The 22,611-nt window shown below is 45.3% G+C and overlaps 2 pseudogenes; both read right to left on the bottom strand.

Moving 5' to 3' along the window:
• The window catches only part of LOC146542229 (uncharacterized), a 417,733-nt pseudogene that overhangs the window by 55,430 nt on the left and 339,692 nt on the right, over positions 1 to 22,611 (bottom strand).
• Positions 15,011 to 15,805, bottom strand: LOC146542232 (uncharacterized; annotated as a pseudogene).

Genomic DNA, 22,611 nt, shown 5'->3' with positions numbered 1-22,611 from the left:
TTCTTAAGCTTGTAACCCACAAACACAGTAGTACAGTTGTGCAATTCATCCCACTGTGATTCTGTGATAGCAGCTCATAGCTTTCTCATTGCACCATCTCCTTTCCATCTCCTCCTGCTTATTTCTCATGCTGTATGCACCGGTGTAGACATACTTTACCTGATCTTTACTGTGACATGGTATCTTCTCAGAGTGCCCTCCCAAACTCCTCTGGGACAACTCTGAGGTTTTCTCCTGCTGCTTCCTAAAATGACATTGTTCCTTGGTTCTTCTCTGTTACTCAGAAGTACACACCCTTCCTACTTGCAGCCTCCAAGCTGTGATACACCTTGAAAAAGCAGGAACAGATAGTAGTCCCCTCACTTTGTCATAGCTGGTAGCTTCTCCCTCATTTCCTAAATGTTTATTGCCTCAGCAGGCAGCAAATCTCTATAGAGATTTATTTATTTATATTTTATTTTTTGTCAGTACTGTTTCTGACTCAGATCTTCAGCTAACATGGTTGTCCCTTTCTGGTCCTGATCCATTATCCACGCTCTCTTCTTCCTTCTTTAGAGCTTTCTATCTTTAGCTTAGGGGAACTTGGGGGTGTGGAGAAGGACTCTCCATCTGCCCTGAGCAGAGACGAGGCCCCAGTCTCACTCATCTTGCATGTCTTTGCTGTCTCCTTAGGATGTGAAATTTGTTTAGCTTCTTCCCCTTTGTGGGACTTAAGAAAGGGCTGTTAGTCTGCCTATGTCACTGCATGGTATCAGACATCAGTCTCAGTCTCTGATTAATGGATACTTCTCACCCTCTGATGATTTCCTCTGGCAACCTGTCCACCTGCTCATAAAGTTTGTCAAGCTGGGTACGTTTGTATCTATGGCACCCTCTCTGCCCTCAGACTTGATTCTGTGAAGGTCTGAGCAGCTCTGTCATTCTCCTTTTCTCTGTCTGGGTGTATTTGTCAGCCAGGAGCATTGGTACAGCTTCATGAATGTACTCAGGAGATCTGAAACTGTTTTGAAAGCTCAGCCCATGCAAAAAATTTTAAGTATGTGTTGTGTTCCAGGGTACAGTCAATATATAACATGCTAGATTTCAGAGAATTTCTAGTACTTTCAAGATGGAAAATGCCAGAAGATATAACAGATTTTCTATTATGATTAGTGATTAATTTACATTCTTCCTTTTATGATCAAAGTTTACAAATGCAGGATTGTAAATATATGGACATATTTTATATCTCATTTATCAGAAACTTCATATATGCAGATAAGGAGTAGACATCAGATATAAGAATAAACTTGAAGGATGACACATTTACATTTTCTGAAATTAAGTATGAATTTATATTCAAAAGACATACAAATAAAAAAATCAGTTGGTTTACACACATTCTCTGTGGTATCTATCTTTCTATTATCTTTAGCCAGCACATTTTATCTAACTCAATTAATGATATGCAGAAGTATTATTATTGTCTTAACGCATCGTTAGGTAAAATTACCAATGTATAGATTATCACATCTGTATTTCACAGCTCCAGTTGTCTAATTGTTTCCACTTAAATGCACATAACTTATTCCAGCAGGTGGTGAATTGATTTTAAATTAAATCACGGTCTGGAAAAACAGGAATAGTATAAAAGAATTACTTTTTTTTTTTTTTTTTTTTTTGTAATAATATTTAGTGTTACATTTTTCTTCCTCTAAACAAGATAAATATACTATTTTTGTATTTTATTTGCAAATGACTAGTGAAATTCTTTTCCACTTTAACACCACAATATCTTTTCCAACTGTAACATTTGGTAAGCCAGGCAGGCTCAAACGCTAAAAATGTCTTTCCTGGAAATCTTTAAATGGGTTAAGGGGGAGAACATTACACCCCTACATAAAACCATCCCTGGGCAGATCCTGGGATTTCTGGGATCACCTTATTATGAACTGGCAACTATAATTGAAAAATGGGGTCTCCTACGGGTTCCTGGAAGTATTTCTTCCCTATCCTGCATGCCAGATTATTTACATGAATTGAACAAAGATATATTTTACAAAAGAACACCAGTTATCTGCCTCCACCATGGTATGGCCACTATCAAATGCTTTAAATCAGGCCAAAATGACAACAAATACTTCAGAAAATGAAACTCAACTATTACAAGATTGGATCAAAAATTTAGAACAACAACTTGGTGTACTAACAGGGAAAAAATCAAGCTTAAATCTCCAATAAAACAGATCTATAGCATTTCATTAGCTGATACCCAGGCTCCTGAACAAATAGACCTGGTTGATTCAGAAGATAAGACTTCCAAATTGGATCTTGGAGCTCCATCAGTGATGGATCCTTTTGAGATCTGTCCCCTAATAACTCAAAAAATGAAAAAAATACAAGATAGACCAACAGTGGTGCCTCCTGACCAGTGGGTCCCTGCCCAAACGCATTTGCATGTAGCAGCCTGTCCTCATACAGTGACTGAATTAATAAATTTGGTAAAGCAGTTCTGACAGAAGCCCAGAGAAAGTGTAGCAAGCTGGCTTCTGAGATTATGAGATTTAGGGGCAGAAAGTGTCTCATGCTGAATAGACCAGATTTCCAAGCTGGCATCCACTACTTCACACCCTGCCCTTAGACAGAGATTATATGCTGCTGTCCAATATACCAATGAAAACCACTCACTGATAGATTGGTTGATGGCAGCATGCTGTTTGGCTTGCTTCAGTAAAGCCAATATACCACTGCACACAGGTTTATGGTCCTCCATGGAGGACCTTCAGACTTATATTTATGTATTAGGTATGAGAGAAGCAATATATGAGAAAACGTTTAAGAGCCCAGACCTGCCGCAATTTATGGTGGGAATGAGAGGCCTGATTTTACAACAAGTTCCTTCCAACCTTTATGGAACTTCAGTTTGCATACTAAACCCTCTAGTGGCCTCAGAGGCCATTATCCAACAAGCTGGTAGCTGATATGGGGAAAACAGATCTCCTAAGAACAAGGTGTAATGTTCGAATGGTAGAAGAAGCTGAGGTTCTCCTAGTTAAGACCAGGAAGCATGCCCCACAGGAAACCCTGATTGGGCTTCATATGGGTATCCTGAAAACAAATGTTTAATGATCTCATATGGCGTGGGATTGCCTTTGCTAAGATCGATAGGCAGCCTAATCATGTTTTACTTCAATTGTGGATACAATGACAAAATGATCAGAAATTTCAAAATACTCCCAGAAGATCGGGAATATGAATAATTCAACAAATGCCAACAAGGAATTGGAATTTAGAGGACTTTAGAGTCCCTAATAGAAGAAAAAATCCTCTGCAGGTGACTTGGGCTATGATGCCTGAGACAGCTGAGGGAAAAGTCCTGGGCATAAGACAGGTTATGGTATGACAGGGGATGTTAGTTCCTGAAGGGCCTCCAGACGGGACTGGAGGCTCTATGTTGAGCTCACAATTTTTTGGTCTCGAAAGAACATACAATGGGTTATAGCATTAGTAGACATGGTTGCAGAAACATCAATTAATTACAGAGATCCAACTAAACTTAAAGGGGACAGAGTGATGTTGGTGACTTTGGGTGCAGACCATTCCTGTCATCCAGGTGTGTTTGAAACTGGGGGTTGGGCCAGGATTTCCTGCCCCGGGAGTATAAATTGTTTACTGCCCCAGTACCAGAATACATCTTGGGCATAGACAGTTTATGTGGTCTGGCTCTCCAGACAACTGTAGGATAGTTCAAACTTCAACAAAGGTGCTTTAGTGTCTGGGCAGTGCAGGCAATGTTGAGAGGTATCTGAAGCATGAGCCTGTTCACCTGCCAGAACCGCGCTGGATTACTAATGTGAGACAGTATAGACTCCTGGATGGGCAGGATGAAATATCAAAGACGGTGCAGGAATTAGAAAAAGACCTTGGATTATCAAAAATCCAAAAAGGCCTGTGGCAATGCCAGAGTTCTGTTTGGATCCCTTTTGGTTCTGGTTTCAGGTCTGGCACGGAGCAGGAGAAAGATACAGTATGATTGAAAAACAGTTATTGGCTGCCTTCTCTGCATTACAGACAGTAGAACCAATAACCCAAACAACTGAAATTATAGTGAAGACCATCCTACCGATTCAGGGGTGGGTGAAAGATCTGACCCACCTTCCTAAGATGGGGGTGGCCCAAGCACAAACGATAGCATGATGGGTTGCCTATCTCAGCCAGAGGAGTATCCTGTCTTCATCACCTCTGAAAGAACTCCAGAAGATCCTAGGCCCAGAAACATATTGCAGTGATGCACCAAAAGAAACATTGGTGTTGTCCCCGTTCTCGAGGTCCAGTCTGCCGGGGGCTAGAGATCTCCCCTCACTAGGACCATAACAGCACTGACGCCAATATGAGGATGTTGCAAATGGTGTTTATTGTGACTAAACAGTGACTTATATATCCTACATGCTTCGTCTATGCCCCTTAAGCAGGCGTGATGACCCACACAGCAGAGCAGGGGAGGTCCTATCCCATCACATCCCAACTCCTCATTAATGCCTACTACAACAGTTCCCTCTCCCCATGCTCGGTAAAGCCTTGCCCCGTTACAGCGCATTATTTGCTTACCGCCTAATTACTCTAACGTAGATTATACAGAGGGTGATACACTACATTCTTAGGTAATTCAAGCTGGGCTAATTAAAGTCACATCCTACAATACTAGTAAAGTTGCAGACACAGAGATTTGAGTGATCACTGGTACCTACAGCAATATCATCTATGAGTATGGAATTATAAGAGGTCCTCATACCAACACACCCTTTCCCAGTGTATATAAGCACTGCTTCAAGTGTCCCATTGAGATGAATTTCGAAGATGACGAATGTTCTGTTCAGTATCAAGATAAGTGTTTTGAGCCTTAAGAGTACTATGAGCAAAAAGCGAAAGCAAAAGCATTACATTCTTAACTGGCGCTATTAAGAACACTTTTCCTTTGACGAGTGAGGTCTTCAGAAGCGATTCCTTCTCCTGTTCTTTCGTTGATCCTGTCTGTATTCTGGGCCTCCTGAGGAGCCAAACCTGCAAATGGGAGGGCTCATGATCCAATTAGTTTATGCTAGTATCTGGCCGTATCTTTCTTGATGGAACTCAAACAACCTTCCCTGTTTCCTGATGCCTGATGGCAGCAAAACCCCTGCCCCAAACCAACATTGAGCATCCCCTTTCCCATTGTCCACTCTCTGTTCTTATCTTTATCGGAGGTCCTTCCGTCAGGATTTTAGGTTGCCAGTGTTTCTGTACTGGAGACCAATTACTTTCTCTCCTCTTGAAGTGATTCAACATGTAAATAACCTTAGCTAGGATTTCTGCTTGTCTCTTGACCGGAATTCTCTCCCGGTACCCTTCCACTTCCCCAAGGACGCGTATCTTTTCCTTGAGGAGGCAATTGGCACGTTCCACAATTGCTTGCCCCTGGGAGTTACCGGGAATCCCTGTGGAGTGGGATGTCTGCCATTCCTGGGTCGATTTTGAAGTGAAGCAAGACCCATTGTCTGTCTTTATCTGGCTGGGTAACCCCATAGCAGCTATCACAGCAGCCCAATGGCTCTGTGCCACAGACGAATTGGCCTTTGCATGCTGGGTAGCCGCGATCATGGTGGAAGACGAGTCCACAGTAACAGTGAGCCACGGGTGAGGGCCATCTGAGGTTCCCATGTGAAATATGTCTGCCAGATCTGCAATGGCCCTAGACCGCATGGGTTGACTCCCGCACCAATAGTTTGAGCAGAATTGCAGTGTGGACACACTTGGACTACATCACGAGCCGCTGACAAGGGAATAGAACAGGCTTGTGCCAAAGCTCGAGCACCTATGAGAAGGGTCGCATGAAGATCATGCGCAGCTCTGACCGTAAAGACTGCTGTATCTGCAGCCTTATCAGCTACTGCACTGCCCATTGTAAAAAACCCCGGAAGCTCTGAGTGCAACTGGGGCCGAACGGGTAGCCAGTGCATCTTCTAAGATGCTGGCAGCCTCCGAGCTGGGTAAACCTTCTTGACCCATTTGAGCTAACAGCTTAGCTGCGAAAGCAGAATCAGTCACTATATTGCAGGGAATATCTCGCCACATCTCTACTGCGATCGCCACAGCCCTCACCTCCAAAAACTGGACACTGACAGAGAGTCAGTAAAGATAGCGGTTTCCCATACTCCATCAGAGCCTTGCCAAACTACCGCTCCCTGTTTTGTGCCAGAGGAGGCATCTGTGAACAGAGTGGGCCCTTGAAGGGGAGTGACCTGTACCCTAGTAGCTAATGACACTTGGAGAGGGCGCACTAACTCAAAAACAGGCAGAGTCTGAGAAAAGCAATTTGCCTCCGAAACCCTGGAGCGCAACAAGAAGAAACTCAGGGAGAGGCTGTAATTCACGAAAAGAACTCTGCAGATAGATTATGTCAGGTTCCTGCAGGAACACTCGCACAAGCATCAACCGAGCCTTGCGGAGGAGAGTGGATAAGATCTTGAGCCATGAGGTGAATGCTTATGTCAGCTGGACCGAAAAGAGCCACCACAAAGGCTCTGGGCTTGCGCTTAGAGTGTGTCCCATGACTGCAGCCGCCCCTGCTTCACTACGAGTCACAGCCACTTTCAAAGCTTCAGTGGGGTTGAAATGAGCGAGCTTCGAGTCCATACAGCTCTGCAAGATCTTGCATCATGCAGAAACCATTTCTGGGGTGAGAGTTCGGGGTTCATTGGGATCTGCACCTTTGAACTGATCATAGAAGGGCTTCATGAGCCGAGCAGGAATCCCCACCTCTAACCCATTGTATTGCGCCAACCAGCTTTTGAACATCCCAAAGGGTTGAGACATTCAGCCAGATATCAAGCCCCACCAGGCAGACCATAGCAGGTCCAAATCGATACCCTAGATATACCATCTGCAGGCCTCTCTGAATATTTTGCTTAGAGATCACGAAACCAGCAGTTGTGAGAGCATCCACAACCTTAGATTCCAACAGCTGTAGCTCCAGAAGGGAAGGAGCTGCTAGCAAGAGATCATCCATGTAATGACAGAGGACACACTGTGGGAATGCTTCCCTCATCGGCTCCATTACCTTCCCCACTACAAGCTGACATATTGTGGGAGAGCATGCCATTCCTTGAGGCAAGACCCGCCACTGATACCTTTTGGCAGGCCCAGCATTATTCTCAGTTGGAACAGTGAAAGCAAACACTTCCCGGTCTTCCTCTGCCAGAGGAATAGAAAAGAAGCAATCCTTAAGATCAATTACTACTAACAGCCATCCTCTGGGAATAGCTGATAAAGGAGGGCCACCTTGTTGCACGGCTCCAAAGGGGACCAATTGAGCATTAACCGCACGGAGGTCATGTAGCAGGCGATAGGCCCCTGACCATTTCTTAATGATGAACATTAAGGGGTGTTCCATGGACTAAGTGAGGGTTCAAGATGCCCAAGGCGAAGCTCCTGAGCAAGCAAATACTTAAGGGCCGCAAGCTTATCATGTGAAAGGAGCCACTGATCTACCCAGAAGGGGCGGACAGCCCATCTCCAGCGTAATGGAATGGCATGAGCGGCAGACAGTTGGCAGACAGTGGCCCTAATCATAAATTTGTAATGCGTGCCCTAAGCCCCCTCAAGAAGTCCCTCTTTAATAATGTACCCGGCAAAGTATTTGTACTTTGGGCTACAAAGGGAGTTATCAGAACAGGTCTTTCAATGGTCCCGTCCCTATTTATTGACATGATTTCGACCTCATCCTTTGCCCTCTTTGCTGGAAGAGAACCTCCCACACCCGACACTGCGCGAGATGGAATCAGTGGCCAGTCACTTGGCCATTCGTGATCTGATATAACTGTGACATCTGCCCCAGAATCCATAAGTGCGGTAACAAATATAGATCGTGGGCCTGCGTAGTTGGGGGGTAACTCCCCAGCATACGAGACCACAATCTTAACGAGGGGCTGATCCTGACAATCCAGCGTCAGCGCCACTGTGGGCGTGTGATGAACTCGAGGGAAGGACCTGGGGTTGGCCCAGTCAAAGGAATGGGGGTGGGGCCCTGGGCCAAGGGGACCCTCCCACCTTCATTTCCCTGCTGGTGTTCATCTCTCCTGAGCATGCTCTTACTTGGACACTGGCGGGCAGTATGGCCACGGCCTCTGCAGTTCCAACATATCAGCTCTATCAGTCCCCTGGCCGGGCCCTGGGATCCTCGCGCACCATGTGCAATTGGACAATTTGCCTTAAAGTGACCTGCTTGGCCGCACCCATAACACGGCCCCTGGGACTGTCGCGTCCCAACTGCAGCGACGATAGCCACCGCTAACCCTTCACTGGTCAGAGATGCTGTCTTTTGCTTATCCAGAATATACTTGATCATCTCCCCAGGCGTACTAAGCTGTGGAGTAGCAGGAGAAGTTCCCTGATCTCCGGCTGGCTCTGCTGCTGGAGACAGTCCATAAAAACTGGACCTTGGGCAGATTTCGGGAGTTCTGACCCCTGTATGGCCTTCTGTAGCCTGTCCACAAAAGCAGAGAATGATTCCGTTGGCCCCTGGATCACCTTGGTCCGAGGGTCCACAGGCTCCACACCCTTGGCTACTCTCTTAAATGCTTGAATCATCATGTCTGTAGCCGGTATAAGTTTCCCTGGCCTAAGCCTGGCTGCTTGTCTCTGGGGAGTCTCCATTCCCCTGACCATTCCTGCCCAGTGCATTAATGAGGACCCATGTAATAGGTGGTCAGGAATTGATTCTGCAGTCCCTATAGCTGCTCGCAATCCTGTCATCCACTCTGAGGACCATAATGTATACTGTACTGGAGACAGCACCATACGCATCAAATTCGTTATGTCGTGAGGGAGAAGGGGACCTATAGATGTCATGTCCTCTAAGGCATTCAAGGTGAGGGGTGAGTTCAAGCCTTGCTTCTCCATGCAGTCTAACAGGCGGGTAATGCCCTTTGGATCAAGAGGTACCCACTCAGGGTTTCCTCCACTGTTTACAACAACTGGGAAACCTTCCAACGATCTTCCTTCATCTATCAGACTAGACCTGATCTTTCCCCAGTCTGTTAATGTGACTCTTAGTTTCTCAGAATGAAGCTGCTTCTGCCTCCCCCCCACTGCTCTCTCCCTTCAGCTCCATGTCAGGCTGATAAGGCCTCTGCGCTTCACCTCCCCTCCCTGCTTCCCTCGGCTCAGTCCTTGACTGATAAGAAGTTATCTGCCGAGGAGACTCCTGATTGGCCGCGCATTCTCTCATCTCCTTAAAAGAATATCATGGCCGCTGCAGCTGAACGGATGGGTCCAGGTATGGCAGCGGGCGGTCAGCATCTTGTTCCCCTCCATCAAGCACAGGCAGAGTGGTCTGCGACAGTCAAATGCAGTCACCATCTTGTCCCTCTTCACCGGGCACAGCACCACACGAACACCTAAAAGGTATATCGCTCCCCACATCCTCCCCTTTATTCCGGAAATCGTTAATACTTTGTTGACTCTTGCCCCGACTACCCCTCCCGTCTCCACCAGCTGCTATAGCTACGCCTCCTGCTCCCCCCACCAGGGCAAGCCCAAGAAGCTGTAGAGTGGCCCCTGTAACCTCCCCCTCTTCCTTTGCTGTTTTCAGTGCCCCTAGCACCAAACCCCATGTTTTAAGCTCTGCACCTGATTGGGCATTCATCGCGTGATGCGCAAGCAGCAAAATAATCTCATCCCACTTCTGGTGATTCAAAATATCCCTGGGGTCCTCACACACCCCCTCCCACTCCAAGCAGGACACTACGGCAGCCAATTCCTTCTTAGAAGGCATATCCCTGCCGCCGTAGTCCTTACCCAACTCCTTACCCAGCTGCAACAAAACCTTAACAACTGATTCCATCCTGCGCAGGATCAGGCCACACTCCGGATCTCAGGTCACACACCAGACCTCAGGGAACATGAGGGGGGTGACGGGCCATCATGCCTCACATGGGGCACCACTTGTTGTCCCTGTTCTCGAGGTCTGATCTGCCGGGGACTAGCAATCTCCCCTCGCTAGGACCATAACAGCACTGACGCCAATATGAGGATGTTGCAAATGGCGTTTATTGTGACTAAACAGTGACTTATATATCCTACATGCTTCGTCTACGCCCCTTAAGCACGTGTGATGACCCACACAGCAGAGCAGGGGAGGTCCTATCCCATCACATCTCGACTCCTCGTTAACACCTACTACAACACCTTGGTTGCTCCACTAGAGAAGAGTCCTATTCAGGAGGGGAAGTAACCTATTCCTGAAGATGCCTGCTACACAGATGGGTCCAGCAAGGGCAAGCTGAGCAAGTGGAGAGCTGTATTATACCATCCCTCCACTAAAACTGTCTGGTTTGAAGAGGGCAATTGTCATAGTAGCCAATGGGCAGAATGCGAGTCGTGTGGATGGTCATAACCAAGGAACTGGTGATAGTGTCCTGAATATCTGTACAGATATTTGGGCTTTGTACCAGGAGCTCACTCCTTGGATTGCACAGTGGGCCACCCAGGAATGGACTATCCACTCCTGACCAATCCAGGCAGAGATATGTGGTTAGACATACGGAATGGCAGGTTGATTACATTGGGCCCCTTCCTCGGGCTGAGGGGGCAAGATATGCCCTGACACACATTAATATTGCAAGTGGGCTAATGTAGGCCTATCCAGTGCCGAGAGTGAACCAGGCATCAAAGAATTTACCAAATTGATGGCTGCCTATTCTCAAGTAATCAAGAGCAACCAAGAGACTCATTTTACTGGTATGATGATACAATGCTGGACAGAAGAAAACAACATTGAATGGTAATTCTGCCTGCATAATCCAATGGGGCCAGTATTATTGAACTCTATAACAGTATTGTTAAGGCTGCCCTGAAGACAGAATCTCAGTCTCTGTAGGGGTGGACAAAGAGACTCTTTGAAATCCTGTGGGACCTGAGTGCAAGGCCTAGAGATGGCAGACCCAGTGCCCTGAAAATGCTACAGACAACATGGGCCTCCCCACCTGGATCCAAATTAAAATTTGGGCACCAATAATTGGGTGTATAATCAATGAATGTACAGATGTTATAATTATGAAATAAACAAGAGAGTTTGGCTAAGCAGTTTATTATACCAAAAACAGAATATATAGAGTGCTTATCGTTGTCCAGGGCTTGCTGTAAAACTCCAAAAGAGGGATCTCCAGAAAGAGATCCTTCCCCACTGGTAGTAAGCTCTTAAATGGGTCTAGGAGAGGTGGAGCTAGGCTCCACCCCTTCCAGCAGCACAGTTGAATTACCTTCACCTGTGCACCCGAGGCTGACTCATTGCTCTCCTCAGGTGATCATCAAAGGCTCAGGCCGTGATTCAGCAGTTCCCACCTACTCCACCCCTTCACGGCATGAACCAATGATTGAGTTGACTAAAGGGTAAGTTTTTCCTAATACAGAGATCAGCTATATCGCAATGCTTATACAATTTCCATCGCGATGCAAGTTCAAGATGAGTGATGATTGGTGAACGTCCATATTCTTTTATGGGCCAGTGCTCGATGAAGTTACTGGAGGCATGTGGTCGTGAGGTACAGGTTTCATGTTTCATCAATCCCATGTAGACCATTACTGGGTGTTGCACATGATCTGACAGTAACATTGGAACACTTTGTTGGCATTTTGTTCCTTCTGGTGATCCTGAAGGCTCAAAGACTCATGGGGAGTAATACAGATGTTTCAGGGGTACCAGGAGGGGAAGGTCTCCCTGCAGGGCAAGATACAGGCCGTATTTCTATCCTGGGTCAACACTTCTGCTTGTATTGGGGCACATCCCGGCCGCCTGTACCACACCTTTTGGCCTGATGTCTGTGGCTGCATAATTATATCAGGCACCGAAGGAGGTGTCCTTATTTGCAATAGGGACATGATGAGGGTCTTTTTGGCAATGAAGATTGGAGTTTTGACCACAACATCAGCAGGCCTATTACTGGAGGGACTACTGAGCCTCCCATCTCCAATGATCTCCTCCAAGGTGCAAGTAGGCCACACCACCTGGGTCCTACCTGCACCTTCCAAGGCCATTTTACTCTATGGGTGCCAGGATCTAAATTCTCAGAGGCAGCGAGGAGACTATTTTCATACCAATCTGGGGTCTGACCTGATTATCAGTGCCCGAAATTTGGATCCTAAGCAGAGTGGCCCATGTTGTCTGCAACATTCTCAGGGCACTGGGTCTGCCATCTCGGGGTCTTTCATTCAGGTCCCGTGGGATTTCATAGAATCTTTTCATCCACTCCTGTAGGGACTGGGAGTCTGTCTTCACGGCAGCCCTAAGAATACCGTTATAACATTCAGTGAGGCCTGCCCATTGTTGGATTATATGGCAGGTGGAATCGCCATTCAATGTTATTTTCTTCTGCCCAGCACTGTATCATTGCACCAATAAAATGAGTTCCTTGGTCACTCTCGATGACTTGAAGTGTCCTGTAGGCAGATATCAGTTGGGTGAGTGCCTTGATGGTATATGCCTGGTTTGCTTTCAGTACTGGATAGGCCTGCAGTAGCCCACTTGCAGTGTCGATACAGGTCAGGGCATATCTCACCCCCTCAGACCGAGGAAAGGGCCCAGTGTAATCGACCTGCCATTGCTGGAGAGGATTGTGTCTTCTAGCAAGATGGGCTGTTGTTTCAGGCAACGATCTTGGTTTCATCTTAGAGCAAGCGTCGCAATCCTGGCATGCCTGGATGATGTCAGGTAGCTGTATGGGCAGTCCCCATGCTTTAGCAGCTGCCCACGTTGTCTTTTCTCCCGCATGCTGTAGCTTCTGATGTAACCAATGGGTAATGTTCTCAGATGGTGAATTCTCAATCCATCAAACTCGGCCCAGCGTGTCAGCTTTATCATTTCCTGGTGACTGTAGGGGCTGATGACCAGAAACACGGCAGACACATACAGTCCTGTGTTTGACTGTATTCCATATGTCTAATTGTGTCTTTGCCTCAGATTGGCCAGGCATGGATAGTCCATTCCTGGGTGGCCCACTGTGCAATCCAAAGAGTGAGCCCCTGGTACACAACCCAAATATCTGTACAGATGTTTAGGATGCCATCACGGGGTTCCTTGGTTATAACCGTCCACACGGCTCGCAGTTCTGCCCATTGGCTGCTCTGACCATCCCCCTAATCAAACCAGAGTGTCTCAGTGGAAGGATGGTATGCTATTGCTCTCCACTCGCTCGGGTTGCCCTTGCTGAACCCATTTGTGTACTAGGCATCTTCAGGAATAGGATATTTTCCCTCCTGAACAGGACTCTTCTCTGGTAGAGCGACCAATGTTTCTTTTGGTGTATCACTGTGATATATCACTGGGCCTAGGATCTTCTGGAGTTCTTCTTTCAAGGATGATGAAGACAGACTACTCCTTTGGCTGAGGTAGGTGACCATCGTGCCACTGCCTGTGCTTGGGCCACCCCTGTCTTAGGAAGGTTGGTCAGATCTTTCACACACCCCTGAATCAGCAGAGTGATCTTGACTAATACTTCAGCCGTTTGAGTTATCGGCTCTACCACCTGTAATGCGGAGTAGGTGGTAGCCAATAACTGTTTTTCAATCATACTGTATCTTTCTTCTGCTCCATGCCAAACCTGAGACCAGAAACCAATGGGGGTCCGAACAGAACTCTGGTGTTGCCACAGGCCCCAACCAAAGCCATCTTGAGTGATGTGAACATCCAACTCGGCTGGGAGGGTAGGATCAAATACACCCAATGCCTGGGCTTGTTTAACTGCCCGTTTTGCCTGTTGGAAAGCGTCCTGTTCTGTTTTCCCCCAGTCCCATAGCTGCCCCTTTTTTGTGAGTCTATACAGTGGCCTTAGCAGCTGCGGTAGGTGAAGTACAAAAGAGCGCCAATAAGCCAATATACCTAGAAACTCTTGCAGCTGCTTCGATGTTGTAGGGACTGGGAACACCTGAACCTTATCTATGACAGCACTGGGTAGTACTTTGGTCTTTCCTGACCAAACCACCCCCAGCAATTTTATGGGCAGGCCCGGACCTTGCAGCTTTTGGGCATTTATAGCCCATCCCCTCTATTGTAAATAGGCGGTTAATGAATCTGCCGGCTGTCATCCTCCAGTGAGTTGGATGTCAACAGAAGATCATTAATATAGTGATATAAGTTAACATTATCAGGTTTTCTCCAATTAGCCACATCACACATCAGTATGGCAATGTGTTGGTGAATGCACGTACCCCTGAAAGGTCCACTGCCTGCCTCCCCACATAAACGCAAACTGATCTTTCGATTCCTCAGCAATTGGGATACTGAAGAATGCATTTGCCAAATCTAGGACACAGTGGTAGGTTTTTATCTCCCTAATGTGTCCATTAGGGAGGCAATATTGGGTATGGCCGCATGAATAGGCAGCATAACCTTATTTAATTCCCTGTAATCTACTGTCATTCTCCACATGCCATCCAACTGGCCATATGGGGGAATTATATGGGCTGTGGGCAGATCTTATAACGCCCACTTTTTCTAATTCCTGCACCGTCTTCATTATTTCATCCTGCCCACCTGGGAGTCTATACTGTCTCACATTAGTAATCCAGCGCGGTTTTGGCAGGCCCATGTTTTGCAGGCCTCTTAGTATTGCCTGCACCGCCCGGACACTGATACATCTCTGTCAAAGTCTGAACTCCCCCACAGCTGTCTGGAGAGCCAGACTGCATAGAATATCTATGCCCAAGACGTATTCTAGTACTGGGGCAGTAAACAGTTTATACTCCCAGGGCAGGAGACCCTGGCCCAACCCCCAGTTTCAACCATGTTTGGGTGACAGGAATAGTCTGCCCCCAAAACCACCAATCATTATTCTGTCTCCATCAAATTTGGTCAGATCTCCGGAGATAATTGATGTTTCTGCTCCAGTGTCCACTAATGCCATAACTCTCTGAATATTTTTTCGGGACCAATAAATCATTAATTCTACATAGGGCTTCCGGTCCGATCTGGAGGCCCTACAGGGACTAACATCCCCTGTCATGCCATGATTTGTGCTATGGCCAATTCTTTTGCTTCTGGTGGCTCAGGCATCGTGGCCCGAGACACCTAAGGCGGCTTTTTTTTCCTATTAGGAACAATGAAATCTTCTAGGTTCCATGTTGTCGTTGGTATTCTCTCTAAAACTCTTACCCTTGGTTTCTTAGGGTAGTTTTGAAATTTTTGATTGTCCTTTAGTTGTCTCCAAAGCTGGAGAAGGACATGGTTGGGCCGGCAGTCAATCTTAGTAAATTGGACCCCAGCCCAAATTAAGTCATTAAACACCTGTTTTCGGGAAATCCTTATGGGTCCCGATCGAGGAGCTCGAGTAGCCGGCATCTTGGTTTTAGTTACCAGCAGGACCTCAGCTTCTTCTAACGTCCAAATGCTGCGCCTGGTCCGCAGGCGTTCTGTTTCTCCTAGGTCAGCCACTAACTGGGCAGCCTGCTGGACTACAGCTTCTGAGGCCACCAGGGGATTTAATATAGATACCAAAGTACCATATAAATGAGAGGGAGCTTGCTGTAGAATTAAATCTCTCATCTCTGCTGAGAATTTGACCATAACAGGGCCATCAAATGTGTCCTCATAAATTGCTTCCCTTATGCCTAGTTCACGGATATAATTTTGATCTTCCTTCATGGAGGACCACATCCCTGTATGTAGAGGTATGTCAGATTTATTCGGCCATACCATACAACAGGCCACCATTAACCATTCTATTATAGAATGGTTTTCATCAGGATATTGAGTACTCACATATAACTTCTGCCTGAGAGCAGGATGGTCAGTCATGGTGGCCAACTTGGCTATTTCTGGGCCATTTACCAAAACGCTTTCTGCCCCAGAATCCCACAATCTTAATAATCAAGCTGGCACACTTTCTCTAGGCTTCTGCTGAAATCGCTGTACTAAATCCATCAATTCCGTTGCCATGTATGGCCGGGCTGTTACATGCAAATGAGTCTGGGCAGAGGACCACTGATCAGGCAGCACCCCTGCTGGTCTGTCCTGTACTTTTTTTGTTTTCTGGGTTATAACAGGACAGACTTCTAGTGGATCTGTCAAAATCGGATATTAGAGATCTAATTTAGATTTTTTATTTTTCTGATCAACGAAGTTGGTTGATTCAGGAGTCTGGTCATTGTTTATTGAAATGTTACGAACTTGACCTATTGGAAGATGCAGAATTGGTTTCTTCCCTGTTAATATGCGAAGTTCTTGCTCTAACTTTCAATACAGTCTTTCAAAAGTTGGTTTTCATTATCTAAACTATTATTCCTCATTTCTGCATGATTTAAAGCATTTAGTAAGTGGACATACCACTGTGGAAGCAGCTAATTGGCTTTCTTTCGTGATCAGTATGTCTTTGCTAAGTTCCTGAAAGTAATCTGCCATGTGATATGGGGAGATATTTCCCATAACATGTGGGGGACCCCATTTTTTAATGATAACCACTAGCTCATAATAAGGAGATCCCACAAATCCTGGGATCTGCCCTGGAATCATTTTATCCAGGGGGGTAGCGTTCTCCCCCTTGACCACTTATAGAAATTCCATAGAAAGGACATAATGTAAATTTTAGCATATTTAGCCTGCCTGGCTCACCAAGTCTATAGTCAATGAATATAAAGATGTTATAACTATGAAATAAACAAGTTTGGCTAAGCAGTTTATTATACCAAAAACAGAATAGATAGAGTGCTTATCATTGTCCTGGGCTTGCTGTAAAACTCCAAAGGAAGGATTCCAGAAAGAGATCCTTCCCCACTGGTATTAAGCTCTTAAATGGGTCTAGGAGAGGTGGAGCCAGGCTCCACCCCTTCCAGCAGCACAGTTGAATTACCTTCACCTGTGTTCCCAAGGCTGACTCATTGCTCTCCTCAGGTGATCAGTCAGAGGCTCAGGCCATGATTCAGCAGTTCCCATACAATTGGGTAAGACCCCAAATGGCAATGAAAATAATCTTCTGCTCCCTACCCCTGAGAATCTAGAACTAGGCACCCATATAATAAAATGGCCTTGGTAGGTGCAGGTAGGACCAAAGTGGTGTGGCCTACTTGCACCTTGGAGGAGATTATTGGAGATGGGAGGCTCAGTAGTTCCTCCATTAATTGGTACATGGCCTACTGACACTGTGGTCAACAGTCTGGTCTTCATTATAAAGGGACCCTCATCATGTCTCTATAGCAGATCAGGACACCCACTTTGGTGCCTGATATAGTTATGCAGCTTCAGATATCTGGCCAAAGGGTGTGGCATAGGCAGCTGGGGCATGCCCCAGTGCAAGCCAAAATGTTGATCCAGGATAGGAATACGGCCTGTATCTTGCCCTGGAGGGAGACCTTCCCCTCCTGGTATTCCTGAAACATCTGTTCTACTCTCCGTGAGTCTTTGACTCTCTAGGGTCACTGGAAGGAGTGAACTGCCATTAAAGTATTCCAGTGTTGCTGTGAGATCATGCACAATACCTAGTGATGGCCTATCTGAACCCTTCTATTTTGATGGAACATAGATGGACCTGTACCACATGATTGCATGCCTCCAGTAGCACCACCAAGAACTGGCCCATGAGAGAACATGAACATCAGCCATATACTGATCATCAGTCATCTTAAATTCTGTCAACTTGCATCAAAGTGGGCAATTGTGTAAGCATTGCATTATGTTGGATCTGCATATTAAAGAAGGCTCATCCTCTAGCTAACTTGATCATTGGTTTATGCTGTGGAGGGGTAGAATGTATGGGAACTGTTGAGTCACAGCCTGAGAAACACTGATTGATCACCTGAGGCAAGAACTGGGTCAGCTGTGGGACCACATGTGAAGGCAATTCACCTGTGTGACTGGAAGGAGTGGAGCCTGGACCCCATTTAAGGGCTGACTACTGCTGGGGAAGGATCTCTTTCTGGAGATCCCTCTGTTGTGGAGTCTCCCACTGTGAGCCTGAATCTTTGAATACAAGTGAATATTCTTTCTGTGTTTCATTCTGTTTCACCACAATATTCTTTCCAAATGTAACTCCCCTTTTTCCAACTGTAACAAGTTTTGTGCCAGTTCTTGTTCATTGCCAAATGCATATCTAATGGTTGTTCTAATGTTATGTAGCTGAGGATTTGTTGTATCATATAGCATTATTGTGTTGTTGTACTCTTCTTTGTATGGAAATTAATAGGAGGTATTACATTTAGAGCAACTTGTGTGAGAGTATATATAACATACATATAAGTGTTTATGGTACCTGTACCATGAATCCCAACAGTTCATATTCGGAAGTTAGAAGAGTCTTTGTTCACTGTAGGGGAAAACTTACAAATACTGTACCAAATAGGCTGGTGACTAACAAAGGTTAGCTTTGTTTGTACATGAATTTTAGAATTCTGTACTTTCTGATGTGAATGCCTGTAATTTTTACATTTATACTTATGAATTCATTGTAACATCAGATAAATGCTTAAATTTTTTGAGCATATTACTTTCTGAGAATGTATTTCTATAGAATGGTTCACTTTTGAATTAGTGATGAATGTTTCAGGAAATGTAGGAAACTATGCAAACATTCATTTCTGAAAACACTACATAAGAAAATTAAGAATGATGGTTGTTCTTTTATTTGTTAAACTTTGTGTCAACTCGGAGTCCTGTTTTACTAATCTGTTGTCACTCAGTTAATACTGAGAACTTATAATGAAGCTATTGTAGATTCAGCTCAGAAATAAGATATTAAAAATGTCATGGAGGAAGGTCACTCTTACGAAAACAAATGCTTTTCTTACATAATATTATCATATTTTATTTTATTTCATTATTATTTCTTTTTTGACTAAAGAAATGTACACATAGGTCATTGTAGTGTAAATGCTAAGTCATGGCCTGAAATAGTGATTGAGCACCTGGTGGGAAGGCAGGGCCAAGCCAGGGGAGCTCAGGTGCAAGAAATGCACCTGAGTGACTGGAAAAGGTGGAGCCAGGATCCACCCCTTCCCAGACCTCATTTAAGGGTTGACAGTGGAGGTGAGGGCATCTCTTGCCAGAGATCCCTGCTTACTTGAGGCCCTCTGGAGATAAGCAGCTCTCTTTCTTCAATTTTGTCTTGGTGGGTGTTGCATTTGGGCTCATTCTCATTTGCTGTAGCCACAGACTTTGCCACCCTACTATTATCATCATGTTATAGCTTTATGCTTTGCAACCCAGGTAGATACCTATTTTCTATGGATTACCTTTTTAAAAAAAAAAAAAAAAAAGCTTTGGATGGTCTCTAGGACCCTGAATACACTGAAAGAGGAACTCCTGGAGAAAACCCTGGGATTCCTGGGTTCTCTGTGGCTAAGCGGTTCTTGGATTATTGAAGAATGGAGACCTATAATGAACAATGGTACCATTATTAAATCCCCATCAAAAATGGCTGATTTCCTGCATAACTTAAGACAAAACTTTTTGACAACTATAGAAGGAATAGTAGTATATCTGCTGTGGGATAGCTTCTGCTTCTCACTATTTATGCATATCATTTCTTGGGAGAGGACCTAAAAGATGAAAACAAGCTTTTGAAAGCTCATATTAGACAACTGGAAAATAAAGTTACATCTTTGCCAGGAAAAACTGCCCCATCTTTAAATGGAATTTACCCTTTGAAATTAAGACCCATATCAGTAGAAGGGGAAAGAAATTAGATCAGTGGGATCTTTGGATCCTTGTTGAACCTAAAAACACAAAGAAGAAGGCCAAGTAGAATAACAGCCAACTAGAGGATCTTGCAACCTCAGATCCTCTAGATATAAGGCCAATAATAACTCAGAAGACAAACAAAATCCAAGACAGACCAGCAGGGTTGGCACCTGAAGAGTGATCCTCTCCATATACGCATTACATATAACAGCAAACCCATACACAGCTGCTGAGCTCACGGATCTGTTGCAGTGATTGAAGTGAAGATCATAAAAGAGCATACCAGCTTGGCTGTTGTGATCAGGGGACTTGGGGACCTAAAGTGTGGTAATTAATAGACACGAGACCTTTAAACTGATATCTGTTACCACACATCTGACTGTCATACAAAGGACGTATGTCACTGTGATGCATAATGATGAAAACCATTCTCTAATATGATGGATAATGACAGTGTGTAGAATCAAATGGCCAAACAAAAGTGATGTTCTGATAAATTCAGGTCTATGGACCTCAAATTATAATAGAAAATTAAGAATGAAGGAGGCAATATATGATGATGCCTTTGAGAGTCTAGGCTTGGTTAAGTTTTCAGCAGGGATGAGGGACCTCATGTTACAACGAGCTCTTCCCCACCAGTGTGGCATCCATACTGAACCTCTCAGTGTCCTTCGAGGCCATTGTCCAGCAGACTGCTCAACTGGTGGCTGATTTAAGGGAGACAGTGGGTAATATCCAAACACTGGAAGGGGCAGAAGTCCTCCCCATGTCTGAAACCAGGACGCCCCCCTCTTAGTCTCCTCAATGGGGACCCATATGGGTATCCCAAAAACAAATGTTTAATGACTTAATGTAGGCTGGGATTCAATTTGCAAAAATTGATTGCCAGCCCAATCATGTTCCCCTCCAGTTATGGAGGCAGTTGAAGGACAATCAAAAATTTCACAATCTCTCCAAAAAACCTGAGACTATTCACAAACTACCAACAACAACATGGAACCTGGGAGATTTCCTAGTTCCCAGTAAAAGGAAAAAACCTCCTCTAGTGATCCAGGCCACTATGCCCAAGACACCTGAGGAAAAAGAATTGTCAATTGTGCAGTCACTTGCACAATGGGGGATTCCAGCCCCCCTGTGCCTAGGGGGACCGGAAGCCCTATGTCAAATTAATGATTTTTTTTTTTTGTCCCCCAAAAATGTGAAATGGGTTATGGCATTAGTTGACATGGATATAGAAACACTGATTAGCCATGGTGATCTGATTTCCAGGGGGATAGAGTGATGATTGGTGGATTTGGGAAACAGACCATCCCTGTAACCCAGACATGGCTGAGGTTGGGGGTTGGGCATCTCCCACCTTGGGAGTTCAAGGTGTTTATTGCCCCAGTCCCGGAGTATATACAGGGCACAGATATGCTATGGAGTCTGACTCTCCGAACAGCTGTAGGAGGATTCAGACAGAGAGAGAAACATTAGTTTCCAGACAGTGCAGGTAATATTAAGAGGCCATTCAAAACATGAGCCTATTCACTTGCCCACTCTGAGCAGCATCACTAATACAAAACAGTATAGACTTTGGGGGGGAGGGGGGGCAAGAGGAAATCTATAGAACAGTGCAGGAAATAGAAAAAGTAGGGATCATAAGGCCTGCACACAGCCCATATAATTCCCCATAAGTCCAGTATGGAAATCAGATGGCATATGGAGAATGACAGTGGATTACAGGGAATTAAATGAAGTCATGCTTCCCATTCACACAACCATACCCAATACTGCCTCCCTGATGAACACGTTGAGTAGGGAGATATAAAACTACCATTGTGTCCTAGACTTGGCAAATGCATTCTTCAGTGCTTGAGTTAACGAAGAATTGCAAAACCAGTTTGCATTTGTGTTGGGAGGCAGGCAGTGGATCTTTCAGGGCCTGCTGCAAGGGTACGTGCATTCACCAACCTATTAAAGAATCACAGAATGGCTTGGGTTGGAAGGGACCTCAAGGTTCACGAAGTTCCAACCCCCTCTGTCACAGGCAGGGCCATAAACCTCCACATTTAATACTAGACTTGGCTGCCCAAGGCCCCCATCCAACCTGGCCTTGAACATGGGAGCATCCACAACCTCTCTGGGCAGCCTGTTCCAGCACCTCACCACTTGCATAGTAAAGAGCTTCCCCTGATATCTAACCTAAATCTTCTCTCCTTCAGCTTAAAAACATTTCTTCTTGTCCAGCTATTATCTACCTTTGTAAAGAGTTAACACTAAGTCATTGTCATAACTTTGTGGTGTGTGACCTAGCGGAGTGGAATAATCCTAATAAAATCCAACTGTACCACTATGTTGATGATCTCATGTTGATGTCTGACTCACTAGAAGCATTAGAAAAGGCAGTAAACTCACTGACTACTCATTTACAAGAGAAAGGACCAGGCTTGTTGGTGAAATTCTTGTGTGTAGTTTAGTCAGAAAAGACCAAAGTACTACCAAGTGCAGTAATAGACAGGGTTCAGGTGTTCCTAGTCCCTACCATGCCAAGGCAGCTGCAAGAATTGTGGGGTATATTGGCATACTGGCATTCCTTTATACCCAACTACTGAGCTGCTGAGGCCTGTCTTGGAGTTATCTAGATCAATCTGTGCCCATGATAGGGGGGCAGCAGGCCTGTGGGCACCCTGGCCCCAAAATGGGAAGGGAAAAGGGAAGGGTATGGAGACGGGAGCTGCTCCCCAAAACAGAACGGCGGCAACGATCTAAGGAGGAAATTTTACTAAATAGGATATCGGAATGCAAGATAACACAGTATAATTGGAATTGAGACTAATAAAATAAAATGAGAGAGAGCATCCGAAACTGGAAGGCCTACTTTGAACTGAAGACATGTGGCTGGGGAGCACACCCACATGCTACCAGGCAGCAAGCAAGAGAGAACCAGAAAG

This window comes from Meleagris gallopavo, chromosome Z (assembly GCF_905368555.1).
Source record: "Meleagris gallopavo chromosome Z, MGAL_WU_HG_1.1, whole genome shotgun sequence".
Taxonomy (NCBI): Eukaryota; Metazoa; Chordata; class Aves; order Galliformes; family Phasianidae; genus Meleagris; species Meleagris gallopavo.
This window is presented reverse-complemented; position numbering and strand designations above follow the sequence as displayed.